Raw genomic sequence first — 24,370 nt, forward strand, 5'->3', positions numbered from 1 at the left:
TCCTTCCACCTATTACATTTCCAACGCCCCTCCCCCAAGTCCCTCCTCCCTACCTTTTATCTTAGCCCGCTTGGCACACCTTCCTCATTCCTGAAGAAGGGCTTATGCCCGAAACGTCTATTCTCCTGCTCCTTGGATGCTGCCTGACCTGCAGCACTTTTCCAGCAACACATTTTTCAGCTCTGATCTCCAGCATCTGCAGTCCTCACTTTCTCCTCGTGATACATCCAGACAGAATACTATCGATGGTGTACCTATAAAAGTTGGCAAGGGTATCGCCATCATGGCAAATTTCCTCAGCTGTCTGAGGAAGAAGAGACGTTGTTGGGCCTTTGTAACCAGTGCGTCCACATGAAGAGTCCAGGAAAGCTTGTTGTGGAAGACCACTCCCAGGAACTTGACACTCTCCATTTGTTCCACCTCTGTGCAGTTAATGTGTAGGAGGGGCATGAGTAACATCCCGCCAAAAGTCAGTAATGAGTTCTTTTGGTTTTGCTGGCGTTGAGAGCTAGGTTGTTCTCAGTGCACCATTTTTCCAGGTCTTCCACCCCCTGTCTGTAGTCTGTTTCGTCGCCATCTGAGATTTGAGCAACTATGGTGGTGTCATCAGTGAACTTGTAAGTGGCATTAGTCTGGTATTTGGCGACACAGTCATGGGTACGTAGTGAGTACAGAAGGGGGCTGAGTATGCATTCCTGGGGTCTCCAGTGTTGAGTGTTAGTGAGGATGAAATATTGTCCCCAACCTTCACTGATTGTGGCCTGTGGGTCAGGAAACTGAGGATCTAGTTGCAGAGAGTGGGGCTTCGTCTGAGATCACTAAGTTTAGTAATCGGTCTCGAGGGGATACTAGTGTTGAACTGTAGTCAATGAGTAGGATTCTTACATAGCTGTTCTTGGTGTCAAGATGTTCTAGGGAGGACTGAAGGGCAAGTGATATGGCCCTTCGGGCAAGTGTTGGTCCAATAGGCAAATTGGAGTGGGTCAAAAGTACATAGAACATAGAACAATACAGCACAGAACAGGCCCTTTGGCCCACGATGTTGTGCTGAACATTTGTCCAGTACTGGGGAGGCTGGAGTTGATTAATGCCATGACCAGCCTTTCAAAGCACATCATGCCCACCGAGGTTAGGGCCACTGGGCAGTAATCATTGAGCCATGCTGCATGGGCCGCATTAGGCACAGGGATGGTGTTGGCCCTCGTGAAACAGGCAGGGATGGTGTCAGGCTGGTGCTTGACTAGTCTGTGAGACAGCTCTCCCAACTTTGGCACTAGCCCCCAGATGTTAGTGAGGAGGACTTTGCTGAGTCAACAGCGCTGTTTCTGCTGTTGTCTTTTCCAGTGCCTAGGTCAATGCCACGTGATCTGTCTGGTTTCATTTCTTTGATGAGATTTCATAGCAATTGGTACAACTGACTGGCTTGCGAGGCCATTTCAGAGGTGTTGTGGGTCTGGAGTCACATGTAGGCCAGACCAGCTAAGGATAGACAAACAGGAGGCTGGGAGAGCACAGCAAGCCAGGCAGCGTCAAGATGTGGAGAAGTCAATGTTTTGAGTATAACCCTTCTTCAGGACTAGATGCAGGGGTATTGGGAGCTACAGATAAGAGAGGGTGGGGGGAGGGTAGCAGAATGGTGAGGCAGTGATAGGAGGACACAGGTAGATGGTATGGCTTGGTTGGTCAATGGTAGCTGGAAAGGAGGGTCGGTAGATGTAAAGGAAGGGAGGAGATGGGACTGGAAATGAAGACGGGACTTGAAATGGAGCTGGGGGACGGGTGGGAATGTTATTTGAAATTGGAGAACTCAATGTTGAGTCCTTTGGGCTGTAGGCAGAAGATAAGGTGTTGGTTCTCTAATTTATGGTCTGATTCACTGCGGCAATGGAGGAGGCCAACGATGGACCTGTTGGAGAGGGAGTGTGGCAGCCAGTGACCAAGTGGTGTTCTGCAAAGCTCAATGTTGTGACTACATTTTATACATTAATGATCGAGATGAAGGAACTGAGGGCATTCTGGCTAAGTTTGCATATGATAGCGGGTTTTGAGAAGATAGGTAGAGAGACAGATAGCATTGAGGAGGTGAGGAGGCTGCAGAAGGATTTGGACAGGTTAGGAGAGGGGGCAAAGAAGTGTCAGATGGAGTACAACGTGGGAAAGTGTGAGGTCATGCACTTTGGTAGGACTGTTTACTAAATGGTGAGAAAATTCAGAATTCTGATGTACAAAGAGACATGGGAATTCTAGTTCAGGATTCTCTCAAGGTAAACTTGCATGTTGAGTCCTTAATTAGGAAGGCAACTGCAGTGATGGCATTTGAGAAAACTCAGAAAGGGATCATGCTGTAAGGTAGGTAGTGAAGAAAGCTAATAGCATGCTGGCCTTCATAACAAGAGGGATTGAGTATAGAAGCAAAGAGGTGCTTCTGCAGCTGTACAGGGCCCTGGTGGGACCACACCTGGAGTACTGTGTGCAGTTCTGGTCTCCAAATTTGAGAAAAGACATTCTGGCTATTGAGGGAGTGCAGCGTAGGTTCACGAGGTCAATTCCTGGAATGGCGGGATTACCTTACACTGAAAGACTGAAGCGACTGGGCTTGTATACCCTTGAGTTTGGAAGATTGAGAGGGGATCTGATTGAGACGGAGAAGATTATGAAAGGATTGGACACTCTGGCAGCAGGAAACATATTTCCGCTGATGGATGAGTCCCGAACCAGAGGACACAGCTTAAAAATACGGGGTAGACCATTTAGGACAGAGCTCAGGAGAAACTTCTTCACCCAGAGAGTGGTGGCTGTGTGGAATGCTCTGCCACAGGGGGCAGTGGAGGCCCAGTCTCTGGATTCATTTAAGAAGGAGTTGGATAGAGCTCTCAAGGATAGTGGAATCAAGGGTTATGGAGATAAGGCAGGAACAGGATACTGATTAGGAATGATCAGCCATGATTATATTGAATGGCGGTGCAGGCTTGAAGGGCTGAATGGCCGACTCCTGCACATATTGTCTATTGTCTATTGTCTAGAGTGAAATAGGAGTTGATGGGAAGGGTGAGGGCAGTAACAAATTAAAAATACTATATATGAATGCTTGAAGTATTAGAAATAAGATGGATGAGCTTGAGGTTCTTTTGGAAATTGGCAGCTACAATATTGTGGGGATAACTGAGACGTGGTTTCAAGTGGACAGGGCCTGGGAAATGAATATTCAAGGCTACACGTGCTATCGTAAGGACAGACTGACGGGCAGAGGGGGTGGGGTGGCCTTGTTGGTAAGGGATGATATTCAGTCTCTTGCGCGGGGGGACCTAGAGTCAGGGGATGTAGAGTCAATGTGGATAGAGCTGAGAAATTCTATGGGTAAAAACACTCTCTTAGGAGTTATCTACAGGCCCCCAAACAGTAGTCTGGATGTTGGATGTAAGTTAAATCAGGAGCTGAAATTGGCCTGTCACAAAGATGTCACTACAGTTGTTATGGGGGATTTCAACATGCAGGTAGACTGGGAGAATCAGGATGGTATTGGACGTCAAGAAAGAGACTTTGTGGAGTGCCTCCGAGATGGATTCTTTGAACAGCTGGTGCTGAAGGCAATTCTGGATCTGGTATTGTGCAACGAACCACAATTGGTCAGAGACCTCGAAGTGAAGGAGCCATTGGGAAGTAGTGACCATAATACAATAAGCTTCAATCTGCAATTGGAAGTGACAATATTTCTGTTGAATAAAGGGAACTATGGAGCTATGAGGGAGGAGCTGGCCAAAGTTCAAAGGTGCAATACCTTAGCAGGGATGACAGTGGAGGAACAATGGCAGATATTTCTGGGTATAATGCAGAAGGTGCAGGATCAGTTCATTCCAAAAAGGAATAAAGATCCTATGAGGAGGCAGGGGTGTCCGTGGCTGACGAGGGAAGTTAAGAAACATATAAAGTCAAAAGAGAAAAAGTATAACATAGCTGAGATAAGTGGGAAAACTGAGGACTGGGAAGCTTTTAAAGAACAACAGAGGATTACTAAGAAGGAAATACGCAGAGAAAAAATGAGGCAGGAAGGTAAACTGGCCAAAAATATAAAGGAGGATAGTAAAAGTTTTTTTAGGTATGTGAAAGGCAAAAAAAATGGTTAAGACTAAAATTGGGCCCTTGAAGACAGAAACAGGGGAATATATTACAGGGAACAAAGAAATGGCAGAAGAGTTGAATTGGTACTTCAGATCTGTGTTCACTGGGGAAGACACAAGCAATCTCCCTGAGGTAACAGTGGCTAAAGGACCTGAACTGAAGGGAATTTATATTTGTCAGGAATTGGTGTTGGAGAGACTGTTAGGTCTGAAAGTTGATAAGTCTCCGGGGCCTGATGGTCTACATCCCAGGGCACTGAAGGAGGTGGCTCGAGAAATCGTGGATGCATTGGTGATTATTTTCCAGAGTTCGATAGATTCAGGATCAGTTCCTGTGGATCGGAGGGTGGCTAATGTTGGACCACTTTTTAAGAAAGGAGCAAGAGAGAAAGCAGGAAATTATAGACCAGTTAGTCTGACCTCAATGGTGGGAAAGATGCTGGAGTCAATTATAAAGGATGAAATTACGACACATCTGGATAGTAGTAACAGGATAGGTCAGAGTCAGCATGGATTTATGAAAGGGAAATCATGCTTGACTAATCTTCTGGAATTTTTTGAGGATGTAACTCCGAAGATGGACAAGGGAGATCCAGTAGATGTAGTGTATCTGGACTTTCAGAAAGCTTTTGATAAAGTCCCACATAGGAGGTTAGTGAGCAAAATTAGGGTGCATGGTATTGGGGTCAAAGTACTAACTTGGATTGAAAGTTGATTGGCTAACAGGAGACAAAGAGTAGTGATAAACGGCTCCATTTCGGAATGGCAGGCATTGACCAGTGGGGTACTGCAGGGATCAGTGCTGGGACTGCAGCTTTTTACAATATATATTAATGATATAGAAGATGGTATTAATAGTAACATTAGCAAATTTGCTGATGATACAAAGCTGGGTGGCAGGGTGAAATGTGAGGAGGATGTTAGGAGATTACAGAGTGACCTGGACAGGTTAGGTGAGTGGACGGATGCATGGCAGATGCAGTTTAATGTGGATAAATGTATGGTTATCCACTTTGGTGGCAAGAACAGGAAGGCAGATTACTACCTAAATGGAGTCAAGTTAGGTAAAGGGGCAGTACAAAGAGATCTGGGTGTTCTTGTACACCAGTCAATGAAGGTAAGCCTGCAGGTACAGCAGGTAGTGAAGAAGGCTAATAGCATGCTGGCCTTCATAACAAGAGGGTTTGAGTATAAAAACAAAGAGGTGCTTCTGCAGCTTTGCAGGGCCCTGGTGAGACCACACCTGGAGTATTGTATGCAGTTCTGGTCTCCAAATTTGAGGAAAGACATTCTGGCTGTTGAGGGAGTGCAACGTAGGTTCACAAGGTCAATTCCTGGAATGGCGGGACTATCTTATGTTGAAAGATTGGAGCGACTGGGTTTGTATACCCTTGAGTTTAGAAGACTGAGAGGGGATCTGATTGACACGTATAAGATTATTAAAGGATTGGACACTCTGAAGGCAGGAAGCATGTTTCCGCTGATGGGTGAGTGCCGAACCAGAGGACACAGCTTAAAAATACGGGGTAGACCATTTAGGACAGAGATGAGGAGAAACTTCTTCACCCAGAGAGTGGTGCCTGTGTGGAATGCTCTTCCCCAGAGGGCAGTGGAGGCCCAGTCTCTGGATTCATTTAAGAAAGAGTTGGATAGAGCTCTCAAGGATAGTGGAATCAAGGGTTATGGGGATAAGGCAGGAACAGGATACTGATTGAGGATATCAGCCATGATCATAATGAATGGTGGTGCAGGCTCGAAGGGCAGAATGGCCTACTCCTACACCTATTGTCTATTGTCTATTATTTTGAGAGGACTTGAATATAAAAGCAGGGATGTACTTCTGAGGCTCTATCAGACTCTGGTCAGACCATATTTGGAGTATTGTGTGCAGTTTTGGGCTTCATATCTCAGGAAGAATGTACTGGCCTTGGAGCGGGTTTAGAGGAGATTCACGAGAAGGGTCCCAGGAATGAAAAGCTTAACGTATGATGAACGTTTGAGGACTCTGGGTCTATACTCGATGGAGTTTAGAAGGATGAGGGAGGATCTAATTAAAACTTACAGAAGACTGAATGTCCTGGACAGAGTAGATGTTGGAAAGATGTTTCCATTAGTAGGAGAGACTAGGACCTGTGAGCACAGCTTTAGAGGAAAGGCAAAACCTTTTAGAACAGAGATAAGGAGAAACCTCTTCAGCCAGCAAGTGATTAATCCATGGAATTCATTGCCAGAGTCAGCCAGGGCATAGAGTCTTGGAGGTGTACAGCATGGAAACATTGAGTATATTTACGACAGAGATAGATACTCTTGTATATCAAGAGTTCAGGGAAAAAGCAGGAGAATAGAGACGAGAAACGTATCAGCCATGATCGACTGGTGGAGCAGACTCAATGGGCTAAATGGCCTAATTTCTGCTCCTAATAGGCCAGGGGTGTGGGGTCGGATGAATGAGGGAGGAAGGCAGATCTTAACTGGTTTATTTAAAAAAAACAGTGGCTCAGTGGTTAGCATTGCTGCTTCAGCGTACCAGGGACCCCCATTCGATTCCACCCTCGGGCGACTATGTGGAGTTTGCACATTCTCCCCGTGTCTGCGTCGGTTTCCTCCCACAGTCCAAAGATGTGTAGGTCAGGTGAATTGGCCATGCTAAATTGTCCACAGTGTTCAGGGATGTCTGGGTTAGGTGGATTGGCCATGCTAAATTGTCCACAGTGTTCAGGGATGTGTGGGTTAGGTGAATTGGCCATGCTAAATTGCCCACAGCGTTCAGGGATGTGTGGGTTAGGTGAATTGGCCATGCTAAATTGCCCACAGTGTTCAGGGATGTGTGGGTTAGGTGAATTGGCCATGCTAAATTGTCCACAGTGTTCAGGGATGTGTGGGTTAGGCGAATTGGCCATGCTAAATTGTCCATAGTGTTCAGGGATGTGTGGATTAGGTGGATTGGCCATGCTAAATTGCCCGTAGTGTTCAGGGATGTGTGGGTTAGGTGAATTGGCCATGCTAAATTGCCCGTAGTGTTCAGGGATGTGTGGGTTAGGTGAATTGGCCATGCTAAATTGCCCACAGTGTTCAGGGATGTGTGGGTTAGGTGAATTGGCCATGCTAAATTGCCCGTAGTGTTCAGGGATGTGTGGGTTAGGTGAATTGGCCATGCTAAATTGCCCACAGTGTTCAGAGATGTGTGGGTTAGGTGAATTGGCCATGCTAAATTGCCCACAGTGTTCAGGGATGTGTGGGTTAGGTGAATTGGCCATGCTAAATTGTCCGTAGTGTTCAGGGATGTGTGGGTTAGGTGAATTGGCCATGCTAAATTGCCCACAGTGTTCAGGGATGTGTGGGTTAGGTGAATTGGCCATGCTAAATTGCCCACAGTGTTCAGGGATGTGTGGGTTAGGTGAATTGGCCATGCTAAATTGCCCACAGTGTTCAGGGATGTGTGGGTTAGGTGAATTGGCCATGCTAAATTGCCCGTAGTGTTCAGGGATGTGTGGGTTAGGTGAATTGGCCATGCTAAATTGCCCACAGTGTTCAGGGATGTGTGGGTTAGGTGAATTGGCCATGCTAAATTGCCCGTAGTGTTCAGGGATGTGTGGGTTAGGTGAATTGGCCATGCTAAATTGCCCACAGTGTTCAGGGATGTGTGTGTTAGGTGAATTGGCCATGCTAAATTGCCCACAGTGTTCAGGGATGTGTGGGTTAGGTGAATTGGCCATGCTAAATTGCCCACAGTGTTCAGGGATGTGTGGGTTAGGTGAATTGGCCATGCTAAATTGCCCACAGTGTTCAGGGATATGTGGGTTAGGTGAATTGGCCATGCTAAATTGCCCACAGTGTTCAGGGATGTGTGGGTTAGGTGAATTGGCCATGCTAAATTGCCCACAGTGTTCAGGGATGTGTGGGTTAGGTGAATTGGCCATGCTAAATTGCCCACAGTGTTCAGGGATGTGTGGGTTAGGTGAATTGGCCATGCTAAATTGCCCACAGTGTTCAGGGATGTGTGGGTTAGGTAAATTGGCCATGCTAAATTGCCCACAGTGTTCAGGGATGTGTGGGTTAGGTGAATTGGCCATGCTAAATTTCCCACAGTGTTCAGGGATGTGTGGGCTAGGTAAATTGGCCATGCTAAATTGCCCACAGTGTTCAGGGATGTGTGGGTTAGGTGAATTGGCCATGCTAAATTGCCCACAGTGTTCAGGGATGTGTGGGTTAGGTGAATTGGCCATGCTAAATTGCCCACAGAGTTCAGGGATGTGTGGGTTAGGTGAATTGGCCATGCTAAATTGCCCACAGTGTTCAGGGATGTGTGGGTTAGGTGAATTGGCCATGCTAAATTGCCCGTAGTGTTCAGCGATGTGTGGGTTAGGTGAATTGGCCATGCTAAATTGCCCACAGTGTTCAGGGATGTGTGGGTTAGGTGAATTGGCCATGCTAAATTGCCCACAGTGTTCAGGGATGTGTGGGTTAGATGAATTGGCCATGCTAAATTGCCCACAGTGTTCAGGGATGTGTGGGTTAGGTGAATTGGCCATGCTAAATTGCCCACAGTGTTCAGGGATGTGTGGGTTAGGTGAATTGGCCATGCTAAATTGCCCGTAGTGTTCAGGGATGTGTGGGTTAGGTGAATTGGCCATGCTAAATTGCCCGTAGTGTTCAGGGATGTGTGGGTTAGGTGAATTGGCCATGCTAAATTGCCCACAGTGTTCAGGGATGTGTGGGTTAGGTGAATTGGCCATGCTAAATTGCCCACAGTGTTCAGGGATGTGTGGGTTAGGTGAATTGGCCATGCTAAATTGCCCACAGTGTTCAGGGATGTGTGGGTTAGGTGAATTGGCCATGCTAAATTGCCCACAGTGTTCAGGGATGTGTGGGTTAGGTGAATTGGCCATGCTAAATTGCCCGTAGTGTTCAGGGATGTGTGGGTGAGGTGAATTGGCCATGCTAAATTGCCCACAGTGTTCAGGGATGTGTGGGTTAGATGAATTGGCCATGCTAAATTGCCCACAGTGTTCAGGGATGTGTTGGTTAGGTGAATTGGCCATGCTAAATTGCCCACAGTGTTCAGGGATGTGTGGGTTAGGTGAATTGGCCATGCTAAATTGCCCACAGTGTTCAGGGATGTGTGGGTTAGGTGAATTGGCCATGCTAAATTGCCCGTAGTGTTCAGGGATGTGTGGGTTAGGTGAATTGGCCATGCTAAATTGCCCACAGTGTTCAGGGATGTGTGGGTTAGGTGAATTGGCCATGCTAAATTGCCCGTAGTGTTCAGGGATGTGTGGGTTAGGTGAATTGGCCATGCTAAATTGCCCACAGTGTTCAGGGATGTGTGGGTTAGGTGAATTGGCCATGCTAAATTGCCCACAGTGTTCAGGGATGTGTGGGTTAGGTGAATTGGCCATGCTAAATTGCCCGTAGTGTTCAGGGATGTGTGGGTTAGGTGAATTGGCCATGCTAAATTGCCCACAGTGTTCGGGGATGTGTGGGTTAGGTGAATTGGCCATGCTAAATTGCCCGTAGTGTTCAGGGATGTGTGGGTTAGGTGAATTGGCCATGCTAAATTGCCCGTAGTGTTCAGGGATGTGTGGGTTAGGTGAATTGGCCATGCTAAATTGCCCACAGTGTTCAGGGATGTGTGGGTTAGGTGAATTGGCCATGCTAAATTGCCCACAGTGTTCAGGGATGTGTGGGTTAGGTGAATTGGCCATGCTAAATTGCCCACAGTGTTCAGGGATGTGTGGGTTAGGTGAATTGGCCATGCTAAATTGCCCACAGTGTTCAGGGATGTGTGGGTTAGGTGAATTGGCCATGCTAAATTGCCCACAGTGTTCAGGGATGTGTGGGTTAGGTGAATTGGCCATGCTAAATTGCCCGTAGTGTTCAGGGATGTGTGGGTTAGGTGAATTGGCCATGCTAAATTGCCCACAGTGTTCAGGGGTGTGTGGGTTAGGTGAATAGGCCATGCTAAATTGCCCACAGTGTTCAGGGATGTGTGGGTTAGGTGAATTGGCCATGCTAAATTGCCCACAGTGTTCAGGGATGTGTGGGTTAGGTGAATTGGCCATGCTAAATTGCCCGTAGTGTTCAGGGATGTGTGGGTTAGGTGAATTGGCCATGCTAAATTGCCCACAATGTTCAGGGATGTGTGGGCTAGTTGAATTGGCCATGCTAAATTGCCCACAGTGTTCAGGGATGTGTGGGTTAGGTAAATTGGCCATGCTAAATTGCCCGTAGTGTTCAGGGATGTGTGGGTTAGGTGAATTGGCCATGCTAAATTGCCCACAGTGTTCAGGGATGTGTGGGTTAGGTGAATTGGCCATGCTAAATTGCCCACAGTGTTCAGGAATGTGTGGGTTAGGTGAATTGGCCATGCTAAATTGCCCGTAGTGTTCAGGGATGTGTGGGTTAGGTGAATTGGCCATGCTAAATTGCCCGTAGTGTTCAGGGATGTGTGGGTTAGGTGAATTGGCCATGCTAAATTGCCCACAGTGTTCAGGGATGTGTGGGTTAGGTGAATTGGCCATGCTAAATTGCCCGTAGTGTTCAGGGATGTGTGGGTTAGGTGAATTGGCCATGCTAAATTGCCCGTAGTGTTCAGGGATGTGTGGGTTAGGTGAATTGGCCATGCTAAATTGCCCGTAGTGTTCAGGGATGTGTGGGTTAGGTGAATTGGCCATGCTAAATTGCCCACAGTGTTCAGGGATGTGTGGGTTAGGTGAATTGGCCATGCTAAATTGCCCACAGTGTTCAGGGATGTGTGGGTTAGGTGAATTGGCCATGCTAAATTGCCCACAGTGTTCAGGGATGTGTGGGTTAGGTGAATTGGCCATGCTAAATTGCCCGTAGTGTTCAGGGATGTGTGGGTTAGGTGAATTGGCCATGCTAAATTGCCCACAGTGTTCAGGGATGTGTGGGTTAGGTAAATTGGCCATGCTAAATTGCCCACAGTGTTCAGGGATGTGTGGGTTAGGTGAATTGGCCATGCTAAATTGCCCACAGTGTTCAGGGATGTGTGGGTTAGGTGAATTGGCCATGCTAAATTGCCCACAGTGTTCAGGGATGTGTGGGTTAGGTGAATTGGCCATGCTAAATTGCCCACAGTGTTCAGGGATGTGTGGGCTAGGTGAATTGGCCATGCTAAATTGCCCACAGTGTTCAGGGATGTGTGGGTTAGGCGAATTGGCCATGCTAAATTGCCCACAGTGTTCAGGGATGTGTGGGTTAGGTGAATTGGCCATGCTAAATTGCCCACAGTGTTCAGGAATGTGTGGGTTAGGTGAATTGGACATGCTAAATTGCCCACAGTGTTCAGGGATGTGTGGGTTAGGTGAATTGGCCATGCTAAATTGCCCACAGTGTTCAGGGATGTGTGGGGTAGGTGAATTGGCCATGCTAAATTGCCCACAGTGTTCAGGGATGTGTGGGTTAGGTGAATTGGCCATGCTAAATTGCCCACAGTGTTCAGGGATGTGTGGGTTAGGTGAATTGGCCATGCTAAATTGCCCGTGGTGTTCAGGGATGTGTGGGTTAGGTGAATTGGCTATGCTAAATTGCCCGTAGTGTTCAGGGATGTGTGGGTTAGGTGAATTGGCCATGCTAAATTGCCCGTAGTGTTCAGGGATGTGTGGGTTAGGTGAATTGGCCATGCTAAATTGCCCACAGTGTTCAGGGATGTGTGGGTTAGGTGAATTAGCCATGCTAAATTGCCCACAGTGTTCAGGGATGTGTGGGTTAGGTGAATTGGCCATGCTAAATTGCCCACAGTGTTCAGGGATGTGTGGGTTAGGTGAATTGGCCATGCTAAATTGCCCACAGTGTTCAGGGATGTGTGGGTTAGGTGAATTGGCCATGCTAAATTGCCCACAGTGTTCAGGGATGTGTGGGTTAGGTGAATTGGCCATGCTAAATTGCCCACAGTGTTCAGGGATGTGTGGGTTAGGTGAATTGGAAATGCTAAATTGCCCACAGTGTTCAGGGATGTATGGGTTAGGTGAATTGGCCATGCTAAATTGCCCGTAGTGTTCAGGGATGTGTGGGTTAGGTGAATTGGCCATGCTAAATTGCCCGTTGTGTTCAGGGATGTGTGGGTTAGGTGAATTGGCCATGCTAAATTGCCCACAGTGTTCAGGGATGTGTGGGTTAGGTGAATTGGCCATGCTAAATTGCCCACAGTGTTCAGGGATGTGTGGGTTAGGTGAATTGGCCATGCTAAATTGCCCACAGTGTTCAGGGATGTGTGGGTTAGGTGAATTGGCCATGCTAAATTGCCCACAGTGTTCAGGGATGTGTGGGTTAGGTGAATTGGAAATGCTAAATTGCCCACAGTGTTCAGGGATGTGTGGGTTAGGTGAATTGGAAATGCTAAATTGCCCACAGTGTTCAGGGATGTGTGAGTTAGGGGCATGAGTCAGGGGTAAATGTCAAGTAGGGGAATGGGTCAGTGTCGACTTGCTGGGCCCAACGGTCTGTTTCCATACTGTAGGGAATCTATTCCATTTTAACAACTCACTATCCCCCCCCCCCCAAATCTCAACGCCTCGTCAACTACCCCCACATCCCCATACCTCACCACCCACATCACCTCTACACTCCATCACGTCACCAATCACCTCCTCCCTCCAACATATGTCAACAAGCAATGAATAAGTCCTCACCTCCCCCACACCTCACCATCCACCCCCTCCCCAAAACCTCACCACTGACGCCTCCCCAAAACCTCGCCACCCACCGGCAAGCCACCACAACACCTCACCACCCACACCCTCCCCCACACACCTCACCACCCACCTCCCCCACACACCTCACCACTGACTCCTCCCCAAAACCTCACCACCCACCGGCAAGCCTCCCCAACACCTCACCACCCACACCCTCCCCCATACACCTCACCACCCACACCCTCCCCCATATACCTCACCACCCACCCCTCCACCACACCTCACCACCCACCTCCCCCACACACCTCACCACCCACCCCCTCCCCCACACCTCACCACCCACCCTCCCCCACACACCTCACCACTGGCTCCTCCCCAAAACCTCACCACCCACCAGCATCCCTCCCCTACACCTCACCACCCACCTCCTCCCCCACACCTCACCACCCACATCCTCCCTCACACCTCACGACCCACCTCCCCCAAACACCTCACAACCCACCTCCCCCATACCTCACCACCCACCCCCTCCCCCACACCTCACCACACAGCTCCCCCAAACACCTCACCACCCACCTCCCCCACACCTCACCACCCACCTCGTCCCCCACACCTCACCACCCAGACCCTTCCCCACACACCACCCACCTCCCCCACACCTCACCACCCACCTCCCCCACACCTCATCACCCACCCCCTCACCTCACCACCCACCCCCTCCCCCTACACAGCACCACCCTCCCCCTCCCCCACACCTCACCACCCACCCCCTCCCCCACACCTCAACACCCACCCCCTCCCCGACACCTCACCACCCACCCCCTCCTCCACACCTCACCACTCACCTCCCCCACACACCTCACCACCCACCCCCTCCCCCACACCTCACCACCCACCCCCTCCCCCACACCTCACCACCCACCCCCTCCCCCACACCTCACCACTCACCTCCCCCACACACCTCACCACCCTCCCCCTCCCCCACACCTCACCACCCACCCCCTCCCCCACACCTCAACACCCACCCCCTCCCCGACACCTCACCACCCACCCCCTCCCCCACACCTCACCACTCACCTCCCCCACACACTTCACCACCCACTAACACATTTTCCATTTTAACGATTTTCAAGCAGCCACTCAGTAATGTTTTCTCTAGTTGTGGTTACTTGCTATGTTGGCATACTTCCACTCTGGTGTGGTCTGAGTTTGATTCAATATCTTTCTCCAGTCTCTTCCAAGGTTCTCTGAAAAAGAAAGTTTTCTTGCTGCTGCACAGTTATTTTTCTTCTCTGCAACTTCAATAACTTTCAGATTAAACACTACTGTATGGTTTTTGTTTTTTCTTTCTGGAGGGCATTTTTTCACAAAATGATGAATAAATTTTAAAACCTCAACGAGGGGATATGGTTGTATCCCACAAGGTTGGTTGCCACCTGACTCATGCCGAATTGGTGTGATCTCATATAACAGCACGAAAAAAGATTCATTTCCTCACCTTAACATTTATGTGCAGGATAATACTCTGATTCAAAAATGTTGATCTGTTGTCTGTGAAGAACGAGGGTCATCCTTTACTCAAGAGATATGGAAAATTCCAGATTTCTTAGCCAAAAATAGGTCAACTTTTAAATGAGATCAACTTTTACTCAAGTATATAGGGTATATATATATATAGTAAAGGAACCCAGCACCCAACCCCAGTGGTACGCATCGGACACCACCGACAGTCACACAAACAGCCTTCCCTCAATCTCCTGCCACAAAGCCCATTTTCGGAATAATTTATCACGTTTCTCAGGATCCCACATGCATTTATCTTCTTATCAGTCTCCCTTGTGGGATGTTGTCAAAGTAGTTGCTGAAATCCATATAAACTACATGAACTGCACCATCCTCATGTCCACACCCACTCCCAGGGTGAATTGGCCATGCTAAGTTGTCCCATAGTGTTCAGCGATGTGTAGGTTAGGTGCTTTAGGGGTAAATGTAGAGTAATAAGGTAAAAGGATGTATCTGAGTGGGTTACTCCTTAGAGGGTTGGTACAGACTTGTTGGGCCGAATGGCCTGTTTTCACACTGTAGGAATTCTATGATCATAAGAAATCGGGAAAATGGTTCCCAGTGGAACTTGTCAGCCTTTAGCCCAAATAGTTTCATGAGTATATTTTCTCTTGTGTTAGTTATTATACTTATTTCCTCTTGGAGACAGTGAGGCCTGCAGATGTGAGAGAGCCGGAGTTGATGAAGTGTGATGCTGGAAAGTAGGTCAGGCAGCGACAGCTCTGTTGAAGGGTTCCTGCTCCTCACTGCTGCCTGACCTGGTTTTCTAATGCTATACTCTACCTACTGACTTCCTCTCCCCCTTTTAACACTTGATTATTTAGTAATATTGGGGAGGTATTAATGCAATTAATATTTGGTAATATTGGAGAGGTATTAATGTCTTCTACTGTGAAGAATAATGCAAAATATCTACTCAACTCATCTTCTATTTCCTGGATCCCCAACATTATTCTCTGAGGGGCCTGTATATCTATTTTCTACCCTCTGTTGCCCTTGTTATCCAGCTTGATGTTTCCTGCTCCTCGGATGCTGCCTGACCTGCTGTGTTTTTCCAGCACCACTCTGATCTAGACTCTGGTTTCCAGTATCTGCAGTCCTCACTTTTGCCTGGCTTGCTAGCTACCTCCCAGCACTTACTTTCTCTGTCTTTATTTTGACTATCTTTTGCTTTTTAAGTTTCCCAATCCTCTGGCTCACCAATAATCTTTGCCATTTTGTATATTTTTTTCTTCCAATTTAAATGTATCCTCAGCTTCCCTTGTTAATTGTGGTGAGCTTATCTTATTCATGGAATTGTCCTTTCTCACAGGCATATATATGTTCTGAGTCCTGCACTTTTTAAAAAAAGGTCTGCCATTGATCCTCAACTGTCTCTGCTACTAAACTCCTTTTTCCTGCCCACTCCAGCCAAATCTGCCCTAGTTCATTTGAAATTCCTTATTTACATTTTGCCGAACTGTTTCAAACGTCTTCATGAGAAGTGCTTTGGTAAACAGCCCATGTCAATGATGCACTATAGATGGACATTGATGCGATAGTATCTAACTTTGTAAGGTATTTGTAAAATGCAACACAGAAACATCTTTTATTTATAAATGGTTGACATATTGGGCTGGCACGGTGCCTCAGTGGTTAGCACCGCTACCTCACAGCACCAGGGACCTCAGTTCTATACCACCCTCTTGAGGGGAGTTTGCGCATGCTCCCCATGTCAACATGAGTTTCCTCCAGTGGTTCTAGTCGCCTCCCACAGTCCAGAGATGTGCACTTTAGGTGCATTGGCCATGTTAAATTGCCCATTAGAGTCATAGAGATGTACAGCACGGAAACAGACCCATCGGTCCAACCCGTCCATGCCGACCAGATATCCCAACCCAGTCTAGTCCCACCTGCCAGCACCCGGCCCATATCCCTCCAAACCCTTCCTATTCATATACCCATCCAAATGCCTTTTAAATGTTGCAATTGTACCAGCCTCCACCACTTCCTCTGGCAGCTCATTCCATACACGTACCACCCTCTGTGTGAAACAGTTGCCCTTTAGGTCTCTTTTATATCTTTCCCATCTCACCCTAAACCTATGCCCTCTAGTTCTGGACTCCCTGACCCCAGGGAAAAGACTTTGTCAATTTACCCTATCCATGCCCCTCATAATTTTGTAAACCTCTATAAGCCTCCGATGCTCCAGGGAAAACAGCCCCAGCCTCTAACCCTGGCAACATCCTTGTAAATCTTTTCTGAACCCTTTCAGGTTTCACAACATCTTTCCGATCGGAAGGAGACCAGAATTGCACGCAATATTCCAACAGTGGCCTAACCAATGTCCTGTACAGCTGCAACATGACCTCCCAACTCCTGTACTCAATACTCTGACCAATAAAGGAAAACATACCAAATGCCTTCTTCACTATCCTATCTACCTGCAACTCCACTTTCAAGGAGCTATGAACCTGCACTCCAAGGTCTCTTTGTTCAGCAACACTCCCTCTGACCTTATCATTAAGTGTATAAGTTCTGCAAAGATTTGCTTTCCCAAAATGCAGCACCTCGCATTTATCTGAATTAAACTCCATCTGCCACTCCTCAGCCCATTGGCCCATCTGGTCAAGATCCTGTTGTAATCTGAGGTAACCCTCTTCGCTGTCCACTACACTCCAATTTTGGAGTCATCTGCAAACTATCCAAATGGTTAGTTCTCTCTGTATTCCATGAGATCGAACATTGCTAATCAGTCTCCCATGGGGAACCTTGTCGAACGCCTTACTGAAGTCCATATAGATCACATCTACTGCTCTGCCCTCATCAATCTTCTTTGTCACTTCCTCAAAAAACTCAATCAAGTTTGTGAGACATGATTTCCCATGCACAAAGCCATGAATATCCCTAATCAGTCCTTGCCTTTCCAAATACATGTATAGCTGAAAATGTGTTGCTGGAAAAGCGCAGCAGGTCAGGCAGCATCCAGGGAACAGGAGAATCGACGTTTCGGGCATAAGCCCTTCTTCAGGAATGAGGAAAGTGTGTCCAGCAGGCTAAGATAAAAGGTAGGGAGGAGGGACTTGGGGGAGGGGCGTTGGAAATGCGATAGGTGGAGGGAGATCAAGGTGAGGGTGATAGGCCGGAGTGGGGTGGGGGCGGACAGGTCAGGAAGAAGATTGCAGGTTAGGAAGGCGGTGCTGAGTTCGAGGGTTGGGACTGAGACAAGGTGGGGGGAGGGGAAATGAGGAAACTGGAGAAATCTGAGTTCATCCCTTGTGGTTGGAGGGTTCCTAGGCGGAAGATGAGGCGTTCTTCATCCAACCGTCGTGTTGCTATGGTCTGGCAATGGAGGAGTCCAAGGACCTGCATGTCCTTGGTGCAGTGGGAGGGGGAGTTGAAGTGTTGAGCCACGGGGTGGTTGGGTTGGTTGGTCCGGGTGCCCCAGAGGTGTTCTCTGAAGCGTTCCGCAAGTAGGCGGCCTGTCTCCCCAATATAGAGGAGGCCACATCGGGTGCAGCGGATGCAATAGATGATGTGTGTGGAGGTGCAGGTGAATTTGTGGCGGATATGAAACGTTGATTCTCCTGCTCCTTGGATGTGTTGCTGCCTGACCTGCTGCGCTTTTCCAGCAACACATTTTCAGCTCTGATCTCCAGCATCTGCAGTCCTCACTTTCTCCTCAAATACATGTACATCCTGTCCCTCAGGATTCCCTCCAACAAATTGCCCACCACTGAGGTCAGGCTCACTGGTCTACAGTTCCCTGGCTTGTCCTTACCACCCTTCTTTGTCTCCCGGGATGTCGAGGTTAGGGGTGGATTAGCCATGGGAAATGTGGGGTGACAGGGATAGTGTGGGTCTGGGCACTTTTTTGGAGGGTTGGGTGGGGCTTCCACCCTGTAAGGATTCTGTAATTGCGCAAATTGATAATCAATAAAAATTAATAAATTAACATCTGAGGAGAAATATTGATTCCAATGTAAAATTCCAAGAAATGGGCAGAAAATTAAAACTGTGGACAGTGCCACTTGTTCAGATTAACAGGTTTGTTCTTGAGCGTCTTACGATCAGTTCGATGTGGCAACTCCTGGGTCTTGTAATCTCCTCGGTCAGAGCACATCGGCCTGTGTTCTGTTTGAGTGCTTCTTCTCTTGGTCAGAAAGCCGCAATGTCAAGCAGTGTTTGTCTGTCTGTGAGATATGCCCAATACATACCACTGTGTCTCCCAGGGCATTAGAGGTCAGCAAGCAGCAAACCAGAGAAATGTCATTGGAACAGAATAAGAAATGGTCAGAAAGAGACATTGTGAGAAGGGGTTTGCAGTTTGTCAGAGGTGAAAGGCAGGCAGAGGGCCTCAAGGTAAGGTCCCAGTATCGGGGAGTGGGTGCGGTATGATGGTTGATAGTGGAATAGGAGGGGCCAAAGTGGGAAGTTTGGAAGTGAGAACGTTTTGTACATTGATAGATGATTGATCAGTTGGATCTCCTCCGGAGCAATTCACCTAATTCCAACTCCGAGTCTCGCATATTCTTCTTTTACAGATAATAATCCAGTTCTCTCTTTAAAATCGCTAGCAAACCTGCCTCGGCAACACTCTCAGGCCATGCGTTCCAGATACAAACAATGTGCTGCATTAAAACATTTTACCCTGCACCAACCACTTGAATTCAATCATCATCCTCTCTTGTGATTGACTCTATCATCATGTGGAACCTGATCTGCTCTGTCCAGGCCTCTCGTGATTTTAAACAACTCTGTCAAACCCTCCTTCCCCTCTCTCCATTAAAAATCCCAACTTCTCCAGCCTTTCTGCGTAACTGAAGTTCCTTGTTTTTCCTAAAGTGTGGCACCCAGAACTTGGCAAAGTATTCTGGCTGATTGTATGAAGAAAAACATCCCTTTTTTCCCATGGTGAGGATGGGGAAAAAGCAGAAACAAAGGTTTCGGCTTTGATCTGTTTAGTTAATTGCAGGTTGAGGGTTGTATCAGAAATGTTAACTGCTGTTTCAATGTATCCTTTCATCTTTATTGATTTATGGGCATTTACAATTCTGTCCTTCAGAGTTTTTTCTTGTCCCTGTGCAGAATAAATCACTTCCCACTTCTGACCTGGTCTATCATAAATCTATCTTCATTGATAGAGGTTTGTCACTATCTTCCTCACTGTTGATAATGTTGATAAGTTTCATTTCATCCCTCTCCCTTCAAACTGGCATGCTATCCCTTTGTCACACAATAACAGAAACAGACAGCACAGAGGGAAGTATTTCAGACTATTGTTAGCTTTTTTTAATTCATTCATGAGATATGAGATTCACCGGCTGGGCCCAGTATTTATTGCCCGTCCCTAATTGCCCCTTGAGAAGGTGGGGGTGAGCTGCCTTCTTGAACCGCTGCAGTCCATGTGCTGTGGGTTGACCCACAATGCCCTGAGGGAGGGAATTCCAGGATTTTGACCCAGCAACGGTGAAGGAACGGCGATATATTTGTAAGTCAGGACGGTGAGTGGTTTGGAGGCGACGGTGAAGGAACGGTGATATATTTGTAAGTCAGGACGGTGAGTGGTTTGGAGGCGACGGTGAAGGAATGGTGATATATTTGTAAGTCAGGACGGTGAGTGGTTTGGAGGCGACGGTGATGGAACGGTGACACATTTGTAAGTCAGGATGGTGAGTGGTTTGGAGGCGACGGTGAAGGAACGGTGATATATTTGTAAGTCAGGACGGTGAGTGGTTTGGAGGCGACGGTGAAGGAACGGTGACATATTTGTAAGTCAGGACGGTGAGTGGTTTGGAGGCGACGGTGAAGGAACGGTGATATATTTGTAAGTCAGGACGGTGAGTGGTTTGGAGGCGACGGTGATGGAACGGTGACACATTTGTAAGTCAGGATGATGAGTGATTTGGAGGCGACGGTGAAGGAACGGCGATATATTTGTAAGTCAGGACGGTGAGTGGTTTGGAGGTGACGGTGAAGGAACGGTGATATATTTGTAAGTCAGGACGGTGAGTGGTTTGGAGGCGACGGTGAAGGAACGGCGATATATTTGTAAGTCAGGACGGTGAGTGATTTGGAGGCGACGGTGAAGGAACGGCGATATATTTGTAAGTCAGGACGGTGAGTGGTTTGGAGGCGACGGTGAAGGAACGGCGATATATTTGTAAGTCAGGACGGTGAGTGGTTTGAAGGCGACGGTGAAGGAACGGCGATTTTTTGTAAGTCAGGACGGTGAGTGGTTTGGAGGCGACGGTGAAGGAACGGTGATATATTTGTAAGTCAGGACGGTGAGTGGTTTGGAGGTGACGGTGAAGGAACGGTGATATATTTGTAAGTCAGGATGGTGAGTGGTTTGGAGGTGAGGATGATGGATCGGTGATATATTTGTAAGTCAGGACGGTGAGTGGTTTGGAGGCAACGGTGAAGGAACGGCGATATATTTGTAAGTCAGGACGGTGAGTGGTTTGGAGGCGACGGTGAAGGAACGGTGATATATTTGTAAGTCAGGACGGTGAGTGGTTTGGAGGCGACGGTGAAGGAACGGTGATATATTTGTAAGTCAGGACGGTGAGTGGTTTGGAGGCGACGGTGAAGGAACGGTGATATATTTGTAAGTCAGGACGGTGAGTGGTTTGGAGGCGACGGTGAAGGATCGGTGATATATTTGTAAGTCAGGACGGTGAGTGGTTTGGAGGCGACCATGAAGGAACGGTGATATATTTGTAAGTCAGGACGGTGAGTGGTTTGGAGGCGACGGTGAAGGAACGGTGATATATTTGTAAGTCAGGACGGTGAGTGATTTGGAGGCGACGGTGAAGGAACGGTGATATATTTGTAAGTCAGGACGGTGAGTGGTTTGGAGGCGACGGTGAAGGAACGGTGATATATTTGTAAGTCAGGACGGTGAGTGGTTTGGAGGCGACGGTGAAGGAACGGTGATATATTTGTAAGTCAGGACGGTGAGTGGTTTGGAGGCGACGGTGAAGGAACGGTGATATATTTGTAAGTCAGGACGGTGAGTGGTTTGGAGTGGGTGGTTTTCCCATGTACCTGCTGCCCTGTCCTTCTGGCTAGAAGTGGTTGGGGATTTGGAAGGTACTGTCTGAGAATCTTTGGTGAATTTCTGCTGTGCGTGTTGGAGATAGTACACCCTGCTGCTGCTGAGTGTCGGTGGTGGAGGGAGGGGGTGTTTGTGGATGTGGGGCCAATCGAGTGGGCTGCTTTCTCCTGGGTGGAGTAAAGCTTCTTGAGTGTTGTTGGAGCTGCACCCATCCAGGCAATTGGGGAGTATTCCATCACATTCCTGACTTGAGGCCTGTAGATTGCAGAAGGCTTTGGGGAGTCGGGAAGTGAGTTCTCACTGCAATATTCCTGCTCTTGGAGCAACTGCATTTATGTGGTGAGTCCAGTTGAGTTTCTGGTCAATGGTAACCCCCAGGATGTTGACAGTGGGGGTTCAGTGATGGGAACACCGTTGAATGCCAAGGGGTGGTGGTTAGATTGTCTCTTATTGGAGATGGTCATAGCTGAGCATTTGTGTGGCTGTATGGGACATGTCAGTTGTCAGATATTATCCAGATCTTGTTGCATTTGAGCACGGACTGCTTCAGTGTTTGAGGGATCGCTAATGGTCTTTAACATTGTCCAATAATCTGCTAACATATCCACTTCTGCCTGATGGTAAAGAGAAGGGTATTGAAGACCTCCTCTCATTCTGACTTTACATAATTCCACAATCTTGTTTTCACTCTGCATCCTTCTCCTTGAACAGCGTTTGAAAGCCTCGTGATTAAAACCCGTCAGTTGCTTCGTAACCAATGAACTCCCAACTTTTCTGCGAGTCTTTTTTTCAAGTTTAGCCCAGTTATCGAATGTTGTTCAGCTTTTTCTCTCCCAGACTTTAGGCAATTTAAATTAAAACACAAGTAAATTAAGCAGATTAAAACACAACATGCAATCAGATGATATCTTTATTTTTAGAAATGTTTTGAAAATGTGTCACGCAAATGGATAATGCACTGCTTACAATCTGCATTAAGACTTTGATGTCGAGATAAAGAGTAAGCCATCTAATGTTGCTCATACCACAAAAAAACAAAAGTGGAAAGATCGAGGTCACCAGCAGTGTAGAAATTGAGAACGTTAAATGGCCAGTGAAATATGTGGGCAAGGGTGGAGTTATTCACTTGCTGACAAAGATGGCAATCCAGAATACCGTGTGAAACTAGGGATTACTCAAGGAAGGACCACAAATCCTGGCATTCAGGTGGCACCATCATTGATTGCCTCTCAATTCAAGGATGGTATCACCTCAGCGTGGTGAGTCTGTGCCCTGAGTCTTCATAATAAGGGCCTGTTTCCACACTGTAGGGAATCTAATCAAAAAAATAATAATACTGGTCAGGCTGAAACATGGGCTGCAGATCAATAGGCACCAGAAAGTAGGGACATGCTTGAGCCATTGAGGCAGGAAATGTTTCCTTTTCTTTCCTGCCTCCACTAGGCCTCAATATTAATGGTTTTTAGACTCTAAATGTGATGCAGTTGGACAGACAAGTTGTCACTGTCTTAATAGCAACAGGGATCCCGGTTCAATTCCGTGACTGGGTGGAGTTTGCACATTCTCCCCATGTCTGCGTGGGTTTCCCTGAGGTGCTCCAGGCTCCTCCTACAGTCCAAAGATCTGCAGGTCTGGTGGAACGGGCAAACTAAATTGCCCACAGTGTCCAGGGATGAGCAGTCTAGGTGGGCTAGCATGGGAAATTCAGGTTACACGGATGGGGTAGGGCCTGGGTCTGGGTGGAATGCTTTTCAGAGGGTCAGTGTGGGCTCAATGGGCCAAATGGCTTGATTAATGCCAATGCAACCATAATTCAGTAAGAGCTTCTGAGTGGGTTTGGAGTTTTAGTTATCCTCCCTGGAATATCAGAGATTTGAGAGTTGAGAAGCCCACACATGGTAGGGGAGATACTTTCAGCCACCAGACAGAGTGTCCACCCAGACAGAGTGTCCACCCAGACAGAGTATCCACCCAGACAGAGTGTCCACCCAGACAGAGTATCCACCCAGACAGAGTGTCCACCCAGACAGAGTGTCCACCCAGACAGAGTATCCACCCAGACAGAGTGTCCACCCAGACAGAGTATCCACTCAGACAGAGTATCCACTCAGACAGAGTATCCACCCAGACAGAGTGTCCACCCAGACAGAGTATCCACCCAGACAGAGTGTCCACCCAGACAGAGTGTCCACCCAGACAGAGTATCCACCCAGACAGAGTGTCCACCCAGACAGAGTATCCACCCAGACAGAGTATCCACCCAGACAGAGTATCCACCCAGACAGAGTGTCCACCCAGACAGAGTGTCCACTCAGACAGAGTGTCCACCCAGACAGAGTGTCCACCCAGACAGAGTATCCACCCAGACAGAGTATCCACCCAGACAGAGTGTCCACCCAGACAGAGTGTCCACTCAGACAGAGTATCCACCCAGACAGAGTATCCACCCAGACAGAGTGTCCACCCAGACAGAGTGTCCACCCAGACAGAGTGTCCACCCAGACAGAGTATCCACCCAGACAGAGTGTCCACCCAGACAGAGTATCCACCCAGACAGAGTGTCCACCCAGACAGAGTGTCCACTCAGACAGAGTGTCCACCCAGACAGAGTGTCCACTCAGACAGAGTGTCCACCCAGACAGAGTGTCCACCCAGACAGAGTGTCCACTCAGACAGAGTGTCCACCCAGACAGAGTGTCCACTCAGACAGAGTGTCCACTCAGACAGAGTGTCCACCCAGACAGAGTGTCCACCCAGACAGAGTATCCACTCAGACAGAGTATCCACCCAGACAGAGTGTCCACCCAGACAGAGTGTCCACTCAGACAGAGTGTCCACCCAGACAGAGTGTCCACCCAGACAGAGTGTCCACTCAGACAGAGTGTCCACCCAGACAGAGTATCCACCCAGACAGAGTATCCACCCAGACAGAGTGTCCACCCAGACAGAGTGTCCACCCAGACAGAGTGTCCACTCAGACAGAGTGTCCACCCAGA

At 47.9% G+C, this 24,370-nt stretch overlaps 1 protein-coding gene across 1 annotated transcript in view; it reads left to right on the plus strand.

Moving 5' to 3' along the window:
• Positions 1-19,393, plus strand: part of LOC148152294 (uncharacterized) — a 96,388-nt gene extending 76,995 nt beyond the window's left edge. The window contains exon 5 of the mRNA XM_087992281.1: positions 18,859-19,393. The gene's annotated coding sequence lies outside the window, so the exon portion shown is untranslated. The remainder of the gene's footprint in view (positions 1-18,858) is intronic.
• The last annotated feature ends 4,977 nt before the right edge of the window (positions 19,394-24,370 follow it).

This window comes from Chiloscyllium plagiosum, unplaced genomic scaffold (assembly GCF_037043375.1).
Source record: "Chiloscyllium plagiosum isolate Xiang-an unplaced genomic scaffold, Cpla_swu_hap1 HiC_scaffold_1, whole genome shotgun sequence".
NCBI lineage: Eukaryota > Metazoa > Chordata > Chondrichthyes > Orectolobiformes > Hemiscylliidae > Chiloscyllium > Chiloscyllium plagiosum.